The sequence below is a fragment of the Microtus pennsylvanicus genome, chromosome 3, assembly GCF_037038515.1.
Source record: "Microtus pennsylvanicus isolate mMicPen1 chromosome 3, mMicPen1.hap1, whole genome shotgun sequence".
NCBI lineage: Eukaryota > Metazoa > Chordata > Mammalia > Rodentia > Cricetidae > Microtus > Microtus pennsylvanicus.
The window spans coordinates 83,823,742-83,838,357 of NC_134581.1; positions in this window are offsets into that span (position 1 = coordinate 83,823,742).

Below are 14,616 nucleotides of genomic sequence, written 5' to 3' on the forward strand. Positions count from 1 at the left end.
CTCTATTTGAGAAGCTGGCATTCTGATGAAGAGGGGAGTACTGAATTTACATGAATCTTAGGTGCAGCTTTTACTCTCTGCCTTCTGGACCACACAATGGAGGGGTGTGGCTATGTTTCTTGGCCAGATACCACCTACTGACCCCTCCAGGGTTAGCAATAGAACGGGCGTCAGTTGGCTGCCTGAGCACGATCACTTATGGCATTCACTTATTGCTACTGTGTACTTTGTGCTGTTTTGGAAAGTGAGATTAATGAATGGACAAAATCACAAAACCCTCATTTTAGTAGGCAGAGCCAGGTAATCAACAAATACACCCACAACTGATGTCTTTAAGTGACCTGAAGATACAAAGTAGAGGGAAGAGACGAGTATTGAAGGCTCTTGGTGGATGGCCACCAAGGAAGATTCCTCTGAGGAAGTAGTAACCTGAAGAAAGTGAGCAGATACGCTACCAGGGGAAGACCTCAGGGCTAAACAAGCATCAGAGTCCTGTAGAGCGGAAGGTGATGGGGGCTCCTCTTTGCTGGACTTCACCAAGAAGCATAAAAAATTTTTCTGAATGGTACAGGAGACTGGAGCAGTTTTGAGGAGGCAGATAACATGATCTGACTGTCCCATGCAACATCCAGAATGTCTTGTGGTTACTACAGCCCCTGCTAGGAAGGACTCTTCCCAGAACACCAAGCCCCTCACCAGGTTTTAATGACTCCTTTTGTCCTGAGGGAGAAGGCTCAAGCTTACATCTCACCCGTGGGGCAGGCAGAGTTTCTTTGTAGGATTATGATTAAATGGAGGTTGATATCTCTTTGCTCTAAAAATTAGCAAGAGATCATAAAACCATCTGGTGGACCTAAAGAGATGATTCAACTCTTGCTGCTCTTCTTCTGGAAATCCTGAGTTCTGTTCTCAGCACACATATTGGCTGGCTGGGGAGGCTCATGGATGCCTGGGACTCTGTCTGACTCTAGACCATTGGCTCTTTCTTCTGGCCACCACTGGCATGCACACAGAGATGCAGGGCCATATAGATAGATGCAAATTTTAAAGAGTACTTTTTTAAATAAAACAGACAGCAAGCAAAAGAATATGAATCTATGAGCCCCGGCCCTCCCTATAGCTGTTTTTGCAGTCTAGGCATCTTGTCTGGGCAACAGATATTAACTGGCTGGCTGGAGGAGTCCATGAGTTCTGCTATTCTCAACTTCTGCGAATCATCTGTGTAGAGGGCTGAAGGAGAGACACAGCACCAAGCCCCCGCTGGGAGGACATGCAGAAAACCCAGTCCGAGCCTGCAGAGGAACATTTGGTGGGTTGGGGGAAGAAAATTCAAAATGCCTTATGGGAAAGAGTAGGAGTATTGGAAGAACCAGGGAATTTCCAAGTCCCCAGATGTCTTGCCATGGTTATGGCCCATGACAGGTCTGGGATCCACCGTTCCCCCACAGACTTGAGAAGCAGCTGAAAATGATCGGGTCCAGCTGGTGTCCGTCACATCAGCCATCACAGGCTGTCTGTTCTACCAGGGCCTTTTAGAATGGTTCAGGCTGAATCTCGAGGGATGGCTCCATCTTTTTTGAGGTCTTTAAAATACAGAGTGAGATTTTCCTGTGGCTTGCAGCAGTCAAATGGATAAACTTCACAGATTGGCCACGTCCAGGATGGAAAGGACAAAAACTTAGAATGCAGACCTAAAGCTAAAGGAGGGTCAAGACTATAGTTCTAACCAGGTTTGGGGGTCTCCTGCCCGAAACCCTAGGATGTGGGAGACGAAAGCAAGAGGGTTGCCCATGAGCTCAAGATCAGAATAGTTTCAGAGTGACACCCCAAGGCAAAACCAAAACAATGTACTTCTCTTTAAAAATTATTGAGTCAAGGATAGTGGCACATGCCTTTAATCCTAGAATTTGAGAGGCAGAGGCAAGCAGATCTCTGGGGAGCCAGAGATTTACATAATGGGTTCAAGACCAACCAGGGCTGTTTAGTAAGACCTTGTCTCAAAAATTTTTTTTTCTTGCAACCATTTATTTGTTGGGGTGGAGCACCACAGCACACGGGTAGATGTCACTTGTAGATGTCAGAGGACAGCTTTCATGTGTCAGTTTCCTCCTTCACATGACAGTCCCAGGGACTAAACTCAGACCGCCAGCCTTGGTAGCCAGCATCTTTACCCCCTTAGCCACCACGCTGGTTCAAAAAAATATGGTCTCACAAATGCACCATTTTTGTTTATTTATTTTGAGCAGAGAGAGCAACCGTGAGGAGCAGAAAGAAGCCTTGATGATTTCGGTTTGGGCTAACCTTTGGGCTATCACACCAAAGTGGTCCCCATAGGAAGTTACACAAACTCAGAGTCCTAAAGGCAGTAGATGGATTTAAACTTAATCTAACCAGCAAATGATGATAAACAGACCCGTTGATAGCTAAATATGTGCCTGGCTAAAGCAAAAGAAGGAGTCATGTAGTAGGAAACACAGAGAACACGGGAATGATGAAGGGTAGGGAATAAGGGCACTGAAGAAATTGAAACCATTCTCCTGAAAGACAAAGAAGTACAGTGTGAAACCCTAGGTTTATAGTGAGGGCTGAGAGGGAGCACTGTTCACTGAGTGGTCAAGACTCCCTGAACCCTCTGTTGCCAAGCTTCACATACTGCCTGACTCCATGGCTGTGTTTTGACCTAAGGAATACAGGCCTGGCGAAATGCATTCCGCACGCCAGGCAACTTATGGTACTATGGTAGAAACTGGGCAGCCGGCGATAGGACACATTTCCACATCTTTCATATTCTATTGTGGAGGAAACACAAAATAAAGCAAATCTACCTCCGTGGCAAATCTAGGGTGTTTGGGAGGTATAAAGCAGGAAGCTGGAGGAGCAGGGGAAGGTTGCAGATTAGGCAGCCTGCAGGAACACATATCCGCATCTGGTGGTGTGACGTGGCTAAGCAGGTGATGGGCCAGGACCTAGGCATGTCTGTAGTGTAGGGTGTGCTGAGGTTGAAATTGAGGGAGCTTGGAGAGCAGGCATAGGGGTCTGGGGGCAGCTTGTGTGATGTAAAGAATTTGGACAGTATCTCACAGATGCCAATGAGCCCTCGGCTGAAAGACAAGCTATTACAAGGGCAGGTATTTAGTCTAGACATAGTTTCCACAAATCTCTTATGAGATCATTTGACTTCTGCCTGAATATATTCAGGGTTGGGGCGTTCTCAGTTCCCCAAAGCTGCCCATTTACTGTTGCATGCCTATCCTAGAAAGCTGTTTCTTACACGGAGCCAAATTTTGCCTCCTCAAGATTCCTACTCATTTGAGTCTCATTTTGCCATTTGTAGCAACACACAGAAGGCCATTTTAAAAATACATGAAGGTACCTGTCAATCTTTCCCCTAGTTTTCAGTTTCCAACTTTCCACAGGGCTCCCACACTCTGAGTGTATTTTGTTGTTCCTTTCCTCCAGTCTCAGGGATCTGGATGAATTGGTGCATGGCAGTATGTCTTTCGGAGTCTGGTGCTGGGTGTTGCTACAAAAGCTCTGAAAGGCTGAGACCGTATTGATGCTTTTACGGCTGCCTTTGACCTGGAATCCATTTGGTCATCAGTGATTCTGGGATCTTCAGTTTGATACCTTCTGACTCACCGAAGTGGCCAGGGCTCTCAACTCCTTGTCTGCTGTCAATCCCTGCCATGATTGGTCTGTGTAATTATTTTTGAAATCTAAATATAGAAATTAATGCTTATTTGATTTGTATCTTGTTAGTCTGAGCTCAGTTTTCCAGCCTAGTAGACTCATTTGGAAAGTCACGATTCTCATTCCCCTGAGATTCATGGGTCTCCTTTCACCTTTGATAAATGTTCTCTGAATGTTTTAATCCAAGTTCCTAAAAATATTGCCTAGAACTCAGAAGCACTGGAGATCTTAGTCCTAGTTAGTGTTCAGACAGCTTCAATTTTACCTAATGACCCATTTTACAACATTATTTATAATATTGAAGATTTATTAAATAGTGTGTTGGAATCCTTGAAGATTTATGAACTATTCTGCTAAAGTCAAGATGCAATGTTTGGTGTTTCCTCCCACCGGAATCAATAAACGTACCGCAGCTTGCTCTGACCTTCACTATTGAATACGTCCTCCAACTCTGGTAATGAACCACAGCCGTTCCTTGAGCCTCAGCCACGGACTTGTCTCCGCTTTAAATTTCTCATCTGATTTCAGATGCCCAGTTCCTCCATGACCTTTCTGGCATTTCTGTCTTGCCATGAATCTCACTTGATCTCACTCCTTCTGCCACATTCTTGGCCTCAGTTCTTTTGCCGTGGCTCTGTGACCTATTGCATCTGGCTGCTCACTTTAACTCCGATTCTGGCAGTCACTTTCCAGCTCTCCTTCCCAGAGCCTGGAGTATAGTTGAAGAGAACGGGCTAACTCATTATATACTATATTATTTACAAATGATTGGTCACTCGAATGTGCTAAGTGTTCTGAGTTTGGAGACAGAATTGAATGGAGAAATTCAAAAATGTTAGGAGGAATGTCTTTTTCTGGGCTTTTTTTTTTTTTTTTTAAAGCAAAAGAGGACACTTCTTTGAACTGAAAAGGGGGAGTGCAGGTGGGACTTCCTGTGGCGTTTCCTATCATTGGCTCCAAAGCTGCCTATCTTACAAGAACTACCTTGTCTGTGCCATCTAGTGGTTACCACCAGAAGCCTTACCCGCCTCAAGGAGAGAGCAATTTAACGCCATTTCCAACTTAAGCACCATATCTACAGGGCGTGAAATTAGTTCCAGCAAGCAGCAAATTTGCTGCTAATAAAAATATTTAGCGATTCACTTGTCTTTAAATCAGCAGCAGAATATTCTTTTACTTGCATCAGTGCCTGTTTCTCCCAATTCTAATATTTGATAATCAAGCTAGACTTGTTTAGCTTAAAGCTGTGAGACAGCAAGCTCTTCAGCTCTGCAAAAATCGGAGTTTCTGGAACAGGATTTCCTATTTCCTTTGATGGGAAGGAGGCCTATATGTTCCTTGAATCATGGAGACCGAGCTGTGCCACTGATTTGAGGGTCTTAGAAATAACTAACCATGCTCTTCCCTTTGCCAACATTTGCTCCGATGTCATTGGACACAGGGTGCCCTGAGAACCATGGCTTCTGTTTCATGTTTAAACACATTTTGCTCTGACTCAGTGCCAAACTCATTTAGCTTTAGTACCTATTTCTTTTCATGAGAGTTTCCTAAACCCTGCAGATATATCAGAGTACTAAAACAGCTTTTTCATTAATCTAACAATACTTATTGGACATATACCATGAGCAACCATTGTTCTATGTCCTCTTTTGAATCAGGAGTGTTTCAAGGAGCTCAGTGTGATTTGGGGGCCGTGCAGGTGACAGCTCTACCCTGTGTTGCTGGAAGGTGTCACATCGACTCACATGGTCTTCTTTCTCCTTTTTGAGCTTACAAAGGAACAAAGAGCATCCATAGCCCTTCCCTGGGCTTTGAGTAGACCACGTGCTTCTGAGCCCAAATAAGCTAAAGGGAGAGTCTGGTGGGTTCTGAGGACCCTCTTCTGTCCCACATGGACCCAATTTTGATCATCCTTACAAAATACATGGCAGCTTCAACTGCAAACTACTGCCTCCTCCTCATGAGGTTTAGAATTGAAACAGCTTCTCCTCCTTCTCCTTTCCCTCCCTCCTCTTCCTCCTCTTCTTCTTCTTTCTTCTTCTTCTTCCTTCTTCTTCTTCTTCTTCTTCTTCTTCTTCTTCTTCTTCTTCTTCTTCTTCTTCTTCTTCTTCTTCTTCTTCTTCTTCTTCTTCTTCTTCATTGAGAGAGGGATCCAGTCAGGGTTGGGAGCAGGGAATTATAATCAGTGACTTGAGATAAACAGCCAGACAACACTAACATTATGGGTGGAGATACTGATAGAGGGGATTGGAAAAACTGAATGACGCCTGGCAGTAGCCAAAAGACCAACAAGGAGGCTCAGGATTGGGAGAAGCAAAAGAGGACCCATGGCTGGGAACCAGTGCATGCAACCTCTATTCATGACCCTCTCTCTCAGGTTCATGACTCAATTAGAGCCCTTCTCCCCCTCCTGACGTCAGCTTCTTCGACTGTCATAGTGAACTTGATTGTCCACCCATGCTGTTCACAATACACTAGAAAGCAGGGTGATGATGACCTTGAAGGGCAGTGAGGACTCACCAGAGGTAGCTGTGATACACATGGGTGTTTCTCCAGGTATACAGCCCAAGTGCCACTTACCCTGGATGTTATAAAATCCTCAAGCCTGCATTAGTCTCAAAAATCTCAAACATCTGTGGCTCAGTGAGGGTCTACTTAAGTCCCGACCCTTAAAACTTTGGCCATTTTCTTGGAGCTAAAGTAACGGGAGTCAGAATGTGTGAATTATTTAGGAAATGCAACATGGCATTTGATGAATAAGCTGTAGCCATCAAGTACTTAAGCAAGACCTAGAATCAAGATGAGGGAAAAAGTAAAACCAAATGATGTAGTAATTAAAACTTGACATAAAGCCAGGTTTGATGACATATACCTGTAATCCTGGCAATTGAGAGGTGTGTTTGTGTGGCGGGGGGGTGAGAGTGAGGAGTTAAAGGACATTATCACTATATAGAAATGGAGGCCAGCCTCGGCTACATAGGATCCTGGTTCAATATAAATGAACGAATGAATGAATGATTAATTAATTAATTAATGCATAAGAAAGGAAGGAAAATGGAAATAAAAAAATTTCGGGTTGGAGGAATGGCTCAGAACACTGTTCTTCTAGGGGTTCTGAGTTCAATTCCTAGCAATCACATAGTGGCTCACAACCATCTATAGTGGATCTGATGCCCTCTTCTGGCATAAAGGTGGACATGCAGATAGAGCACTCATGCCTATAATAAATAAGCAAATCTTTAAAAAGAAAGAAAAGAAATAAACCATTTCTTCAACTCTGGTTTTGTCTTTCTTACATGCTCTAGAACAAACACTGAAGGAGACAGGGGACAAGGAGGAAGCATGCTGACCACTGCTGAAAACAAGTAGAGGGGAGGGGGGCAGCCTATGGCCACTAGGAAGCAGGAAACACAGGGAGCCAGGGAAAGAGAGATAGAAAAATCGGAGAGAAAGGAGGGAGCTGGCAGGTAGAAACGTCGGGGCTCTGTGAACGTCTGCAACCAAGAGACATAGACCACAGTGCTGAAGCAAGCATGAAGGAATTGGAACACAAATACAGGGCCTGAACTGGGGGAGCCTGGCCCAGCTGCACCCTCCCGGCTGCCCTCTCGGTGCCCTCTGGCTCAGCTGTTCGTTTCTCTGCTTCCCCTTCGGGAGCTTTGTGCCCACAGCTACTGCACAAGCAAGAAGTCTCAGGTGTAAAACGCTCTGCCGACAGGCGCCAGATTCTATCAGAAGGCCAGCAGCTTCTGAGCATGGTTGACTCGAGCGGCTTAATTCCCATCTTTTTCTGGAGCACTTCTAACGCCATTAACCACAGGCCATGTTTGGTTTCCTGGGCTCTCCTTCATGTGATGTAGCTTGACTTTTAGCAGCTCCTCAGTCAAGTCCTGATGCTCTGACCTTAAGAGGTGACTAACTCCAAACCTAGCCTGAGTGGAGCACATGACTACGGGTCCACAGTTCAAAAACCCATCCCAAGTGAAAAGAAGGGTGCTGAGAGGCATTCAGTTCCTTTGCACTTTCAGACGATGTAGGGAGCGTGATGGTTCATAGATCTGCTGAGTCATCTGTGAAAGGGTTAGCTTGCTAACTTCCTTAGAATCCTTATCCCAAAGGTGGACACCCATGAGTTTATTTTTCTCTCTACAGAAACCTTAACCATATCTATCGTCCCCGGGATGGATAATTGTAGTCAGCACTGCACGCGTGTACTAAGGGGAGGTGACAGTAGAGTCAGGGATAGTGAAGAATGCTTCTTCTATTGGGACACTTACATTCCAGAACGGGGCGGGGGGGGGGGTATTTGCAGAGCCTCAAAGTGAAAAACAGAAACGACTTTCCTTAAGGGAAGCACAGTGCCCTGGTAAGCAGGCAGGTGCTCATGTGAACTGATTGGGTCTAACCCTGCCTCTACCCCTTCCTGGCCCAATGACTTTAGGCATGTTTCTTAGTCTCTGTGCTTGGTTTCTTCATCTGGAAAACTAGGAAATGGTAACCACCCAAGCCTCTGTTTGGGAAAAAGAACCCCTAGAAAGTGATTGACCCAGGACAAATGCTTGCAAAAACCTTTCAAATGGGGGACATTCTAGCAATATAGACTTCCCCTTGTTTATTGTAAATTAGGTAAGGGAAGTCACTGCAGCTATGAGTTGGGCTTGGTAGGCTTGTGGGCCATGCTCTTCACCACTTCTGGCTGCTCCCTTAGAGGAATTCCCCTAGCAGTCACCACAAAGCAAGATTTCTCAGTTTGGCCACGATTAACATTTTTAAGCAGGATGAATTGTTGTGAGAGCTGCCATCTACATGGCACATTGTTTAGCAGAAATGTTGGTGCCGATCACTAGAAATCTGTAGTGACTTGGGACAGCAATGGGATAGCCATAATTATTCCCTGAATATAGAGGGCAAAAATCACCATTCTAAACTTGTCTGACTTCCAGAAATTCAGGTAATAACTTCCTATAGGCAACTGCTTTTTCTGTGTTCTTCAGGAAGAGAGCATCTGAAGCTGGTGGTGACACACACCTCTGGTTTCATCACTGGGGAGATGTAGGCAGAAGGACCAGAAGTTTAAGGTCATCCTCTACTACATGTCACGTTTGAGGACACTTTGGGCTACACAAGACCCCCAGAACTTTGCTTTTGAAAAGACTTCCTTCATGTTAATCAAAATTCCTCTTGAGGGGCTAGAGAAATGGCTCAACAGTTGCGAGCATTGGCTCCTTCTGCTTGTTTGAAATAGAACGGCCCCCATAGGCCTTATCTGAATGTTTGGTCCCTAACTGGAACTCTTTGGGAAGGATTAGGAGGTATGGTCTTGTTGGAGAAGGTGTGTCACTGGGAGCAGGCTTTGAGGTTTATTCCTGGGTTATTTTTTGGGGTTTATTCCTGGTTTTTATTTGAGGCTATTCCTGGTTAGTTCCTCCCTGCCCCTGCTGCATGTTTACAGTCTCAATCTGGGAGCTTTCAGCTACTGTTCCAGCACCGTGTCTCCCTGCTTGCTGCCGTGCTCCCAGTCATGATGCATGGACTCTGCTACCTTCTGGAACTGTGGACCCCAAAGTAAATGCTTTCCTACATAAGTTGCCTTTGTCACGGTATATTGTCCACAGCAATAAAAAAGTAACTAAGATACAACCCTTCCAGAGGATTTTGGTTCAATTCCTAGCACCCACATGGCAGCTCACAACTGCCTATAACTCTAGTCCCAGGGTATCCAATGCTAGATTCTTCTGGCCCCCTTTGGCACCATACACATACAGTAGGGAAAATACTTATACACAGAAAATAAAAGTAAATAAAATCTCAAAAAAATTCATCTGAAAGCCAGGTGTGTTGGGGCATTCCTATCACCTAACACTCTGGAAACTGAGGCAAGGGGATTACAAGTTTGAGGACAACCTGTGCTACAACCTGAGGACCTTGTCTCAGAAAGAAAGAAAGATGGGATGGGGGAGGAAGATGGGAGGGTCAAACTGGACATCGCCCTCCTTTCTTCCCCTGTAGTCTGGACTTGCCTCCTAGACTCGTGACCGTAGCACCTTCTGTTAATGCTTAGCTCTGCCACCCTGCCCCTCCCACTCACAAGGCTGCTGTTTCTCTCATCTCTCTCTGCCAAGGCCTTCACTTCTGTCTACACATGGGGTCCACGGCTTTATTTCTTAACACTGATCAGCGCTTGAGTTACTCCCACTAAGCTACTGGCCTTTTTCAAAAGGTTTTTTCACCATCATGTTTCTAGGAAAAAGAAATAACCATACCTACTAATACTTGAGAGCACTTGCTGTGAGCAAGGCAGCATCTGGTAGATCCACTCTTTCCCTCAGTATCTGACACTGTGCATTCTGGCTACCCCACCCGATACCACCCCACCCCACCCCACCTCACCCCATCCCACCCCACCCCACCCCACATCTCCATTGGACTTACTTTTCCAAGCCAACAGTCCTTCTTGGACTTTTTTTTTTCCTTTGGACAGGCCTTATGCATCCCAGGCTGGCTTTGAAAATGGAGGCTACCACCTCGAGGGCTCGGATTACATGCCTGGTTTATGCGGTGCTGGGAAGTAGTCCATGTTTTCCTGCATGCCAGGCCAGCTGGGCTGCATCCGCTGCCATTCCTTTCCTTCCCTAGCTCTTGAGGCTGTGATCTGTCTCTGATGTTGGCTGGAGACGTCTCCTTCCTTGGATTCCTCGGATTGTAATTTCTCGGGGCTTCCCTTTGATTAGCAGAGAGTTGGAAGGACTGATGGGAGTGATTTCTAAGGCCTCCGCAGGTGCTGGAACCTTTCCCATTCCGAATCCTCTCAGCCAGCTGCTGTCAGAGTACAGATCCTCCAGAACTAACAGAGACAGGTCACAGAGACACGTCCTTCCATCCCCACCCCTAGTCCCACTCCCAGCAGGCCCGTCCTCCCGAGGACTCAGCTTTCCCAAGCACCTTCACTATGCACACTCATGTGAAGCCAGAATGCCTCAATTGGTTGGCTGTTGGGTGTGCTCTCTGTTTCCAATTCCTGTGCTGTCTATGTAGACCCCAAACCTGTCTTACACACAGTGTCTCTCAAACAGCTCTTATTTTCCTCATTTTTGTCCCTACAACCACTGTTCTAACTCAGGCTTCCTCCTTAACTTTGTGGGGTTTTTTTTTGTTGTTGTTGTTTGTTTGTTTGTGTTTTGTTTTGTTTGAGATAAAATCTCACTGTGTATTTCTGATTGGTCTGGAACTTGCTATGTAGGCCAGGATGGTCATGAACTCAGAGATTTCCCTCCCTTTGCTTCCGGAGTGCTGGAATTAAAGGTGTGTGCTCCCGTGTCTGATCTTCATTAGTTTTAAATCCAGCTGTTCTCTTAGCAGCATTATAGCTCCAATGCTTGATGCCTTCCCCTCCCCGGTCTTTGACAGCATCATTGCTTTCTTCCTCTGGAGAATAATAATTTAAATCTAGTACTCATCACACATAGATATGTATATACTGCTTCTTAAAAAAGTTAATATTTGTGCTTTGAAATTCTCCTTAGTTTTCTATATACCCATCCCTGTCTACTCCAACAATCTCTAAGAGAACTGTAAAGTACCTCCACTTTGGTCATGGTGTTTTTTGGGGGGATTTTATCAGTTCCCCATTAGCATAGTTCGGCTTGAAGCTCTACCACTGTCATCGTATTGCTACCATCTAGCCAGTCATCTGAGTGCCAGTATTTGGGGGATCCCTTGTATGCTTCTCCTAAAGGAGCCTCTGACTTTTTGGGCCCTCAGTCTCCCCTGTCCCCCTTCCTTGCTTCCCTGTCTACCTCTCTATCCCTCCCTTTCTCCCCCCTTTCCTGTTCCCCCTACCGTGTGTGTGTGTGTTATTTTGAATAGTGGATATATGATTTATGAGAGATAAATATTTTCTAGTACTTGTACTTTTGAAAATGTCTGTGTTGAACTTTATAACTTGACTCATAATTTGTCAAGATATAGAAATATTACTTAAAGGTCATTTTGCCTCATATTTTAAAAAATCTTGTTCCATCATTATTTTTGTATCTTGACCTATATTTCAAGAGATCCAATACCTTTGTGACTTTTTTTTCTTCAGTGCTGAGGATTGAACCGAGGGCCTGGGTGCATGCTGAGTGCATACTCTGCCCATGAGCTACAGTCTCTTACCCTGAAATTTAGATTCTTTTTTCCTTTTACTGTGTGTGCGTGCGCACGTGCATGTTCGCATGCATATATGTGCACTTACATGTGTGTGTGTGTGTGCGTGCATGTGTGTGTATGTTTTCAAGGCAGGGTTTCTCTGTGTAGCTCTGGCTGTCCTCGAACTTGCTTTTTAGACTAGTCTGGCCTCAAACTCAAAGATCTGCCTGCCTCTGCTGGGATTAAAGTTGTGTGCCATCACCCCTGGTTTGACATTAGATTTCTTAATCCTTTGTAAGTTTTTAAGGCATTTCCTCCCTTCCTATTCCTACCACTGTCATTTTCTGTAATACATCTACCTTGTTAAGATATAATTCAGAGACCTCACATGTCGCCCATAGAAACTATCCAAGTGATTTTTAGTATATTTAACTAAGTTATACAATTATCATAATCATTCTTGGAACACCTCACCATCCTGTAGAGATCCACGTCACACCAAACAATCTCCATTTCCCCTCGAAACTAACCTCTTCTCAGCACCAGACAACCACGACCACTGCCCTGCCCCTGTGGATGGATCCATCTATGCTGGAAGTTTTGTGTAAAGAGGATTGTACACACGTGGTCTTTCGTGACTGCCTTCACTTAGTGTAAGGTTTCCAGATTCACTTACGTCATTGCACGTTCCTCGTTAAGACTGAATAACGCTCCATTATACAAAGAGACCGTGTTTGCTTATCCATTAATAAGTTGATGGACAGCTGGCTTGTTTCCACAAGTTGACTATTAGGAATAATGTACCCAAGCTTAGAATTTTCTTTAGATCCCTGACTGTCTGAAAATGTGCAGTGACATTCCTTAGTGTCACTTTCCATTTACTGTGCTGGCGCCAGAGAGATGCTCAGTGCCAGGACATTGTGACCGCTTTCTTTTTTAGGGTATGCAAATGCAGTGTATGTGTTATACATGTATGCATGATTTAGTGTGTGGGGGCACATGCATATAGGTGGGTGGGTGTGACCATGTATATAGAAGCCAAAGTTGATGATGGGTATCTTCCTTGATCCCTTTCCACTTCTGTTTTTTTTTTTTTGTTTGTTTGTTTTTTTATTGAAGTAAGATGTCTCTGAGAGCTGGAATGTTCCATCTCATCTAGCTAGCCAGCTTGCTCTCAGGATCCTCTGCTTTGCCTCCCAAGTGCTGGGATTTCATGGATTATAGGTAGCAAGTGTGACTAGCAGGCTTGTACATGGGTCCTGAGGATCTGGACGTGGTTCCTTATGTTTGTACAGCAAGCTCTTTATCCACTGGCTTTAGTCATTGTCCTAGTACTGTGACAAGACACCCTGACAAAGGCAACTTTTATAAAAGGGAACGTGTCATTGGGGGCATGTTACTCTTTAGAGGGTTAGTCCCTGAACTTCATGGCAGAAAGCAGGCAGGCATAGCACTTGAGTGGTAGCTGGGAGCTTTACAACCTGATCTGAAGGCAGAAATAGAGAGAAACTGACCTGGCATGGGCTTCTGAAACCTCAAAGCCTACTCCCATTTACAAACCTCCTCCAACAAGCCACACCTCCTAATCCTTCCCAAATAGTTCTACTTTCTGGTCACTAGGCATTCAAATACATGAGCCTATGGGAACCCTTCTCATTCTAACCAGCACATTTGCTGGGCTCTCCCTCCAGGTCTACTGTAGCCTTTGCTAAGGAAACGTTAGTATCCATGCTGTGTCTTTGCTCACTTCCTAACAGCTCTCTCTGCTCCCTCCCAGTTGGAGTTAGGACTGCTGGGTAGATTCATTCTCAAATGTTACCCCCTTTTATTCTATTTTTTTCATGGATTTGCTTTTGTTATTCCATTTCCTGGAAGACTGTCTCAGGTTGTTTCCAACTGACTCTTCCCATTAATATTTTGTTTACATGTGAAAAAGTTCTTTATTATTCTCTGTTCCATTCTCTTCTTTGGGGAGAATACATGTCACGTCTTGATCCTCTCAGTACTGAACTTGTTCATTCTATTTTTGAAGCTGCCATTTATTTTTTGAATTGTCTGTTTCCTCAAAATTCTATCAGTTTAACTTCCGTCTTTCATGTTAGAAATTTCCCTCAGTTTTTATTAATTATTACCTATTAGTATTTTAGAACGATGTGCTAGGGAGCAGGTCACAGTATTGTTATTGTGCTGTGTGTGTGTATTTGTGTATGTGTATTTGTGTGCGTGTTGCTATTGTGCTGTGTGTCTATCTGGTGTGTGTGTGTGCATTGTTATTGTGCTATGTGTATGTCTCTGTATGTGTATTGTTATTGCGCTGTGTGTGTCTCTCTGTGTGTATTGTTATTGTGCTGTGTGTGTATTTGTGTATTGTTATTGTGCTGTGTGTGTATCTGTGTGTATTGTTATTGTGCTGTGTGTGTCTCTATGTGTGTACTGTTATTGTGCTGTGTGTGTGTCTGTGTGTGTGTATCTGTGTGTGTATTGTTATTGTGGTGTGTGTGTGTGTGTGTGTATTTAGGGCTTAGTCTGGGTGACTGGATGGCCTTAAAAGGATTGAACAACGATCTGGTCTCTAGGCTGGGAGGTTGAAGCTCTGTTACTTAACCATTGTTCTAGAGCTGATAAATTTCCAATAAAGGAATCCTCATATCCTCTGCAGAGGCAAACACAGGCCTGGCTGCCAAAATCTAGTCAGAAAGGGAACATGAGGATCCATGCAGTCTCCTGGTTTCTGAGTGATGCCGCACCCCCACTTTCAGCTGTGGCTAGTCTCTCTGTGTGGATTCCTGTCAGTCA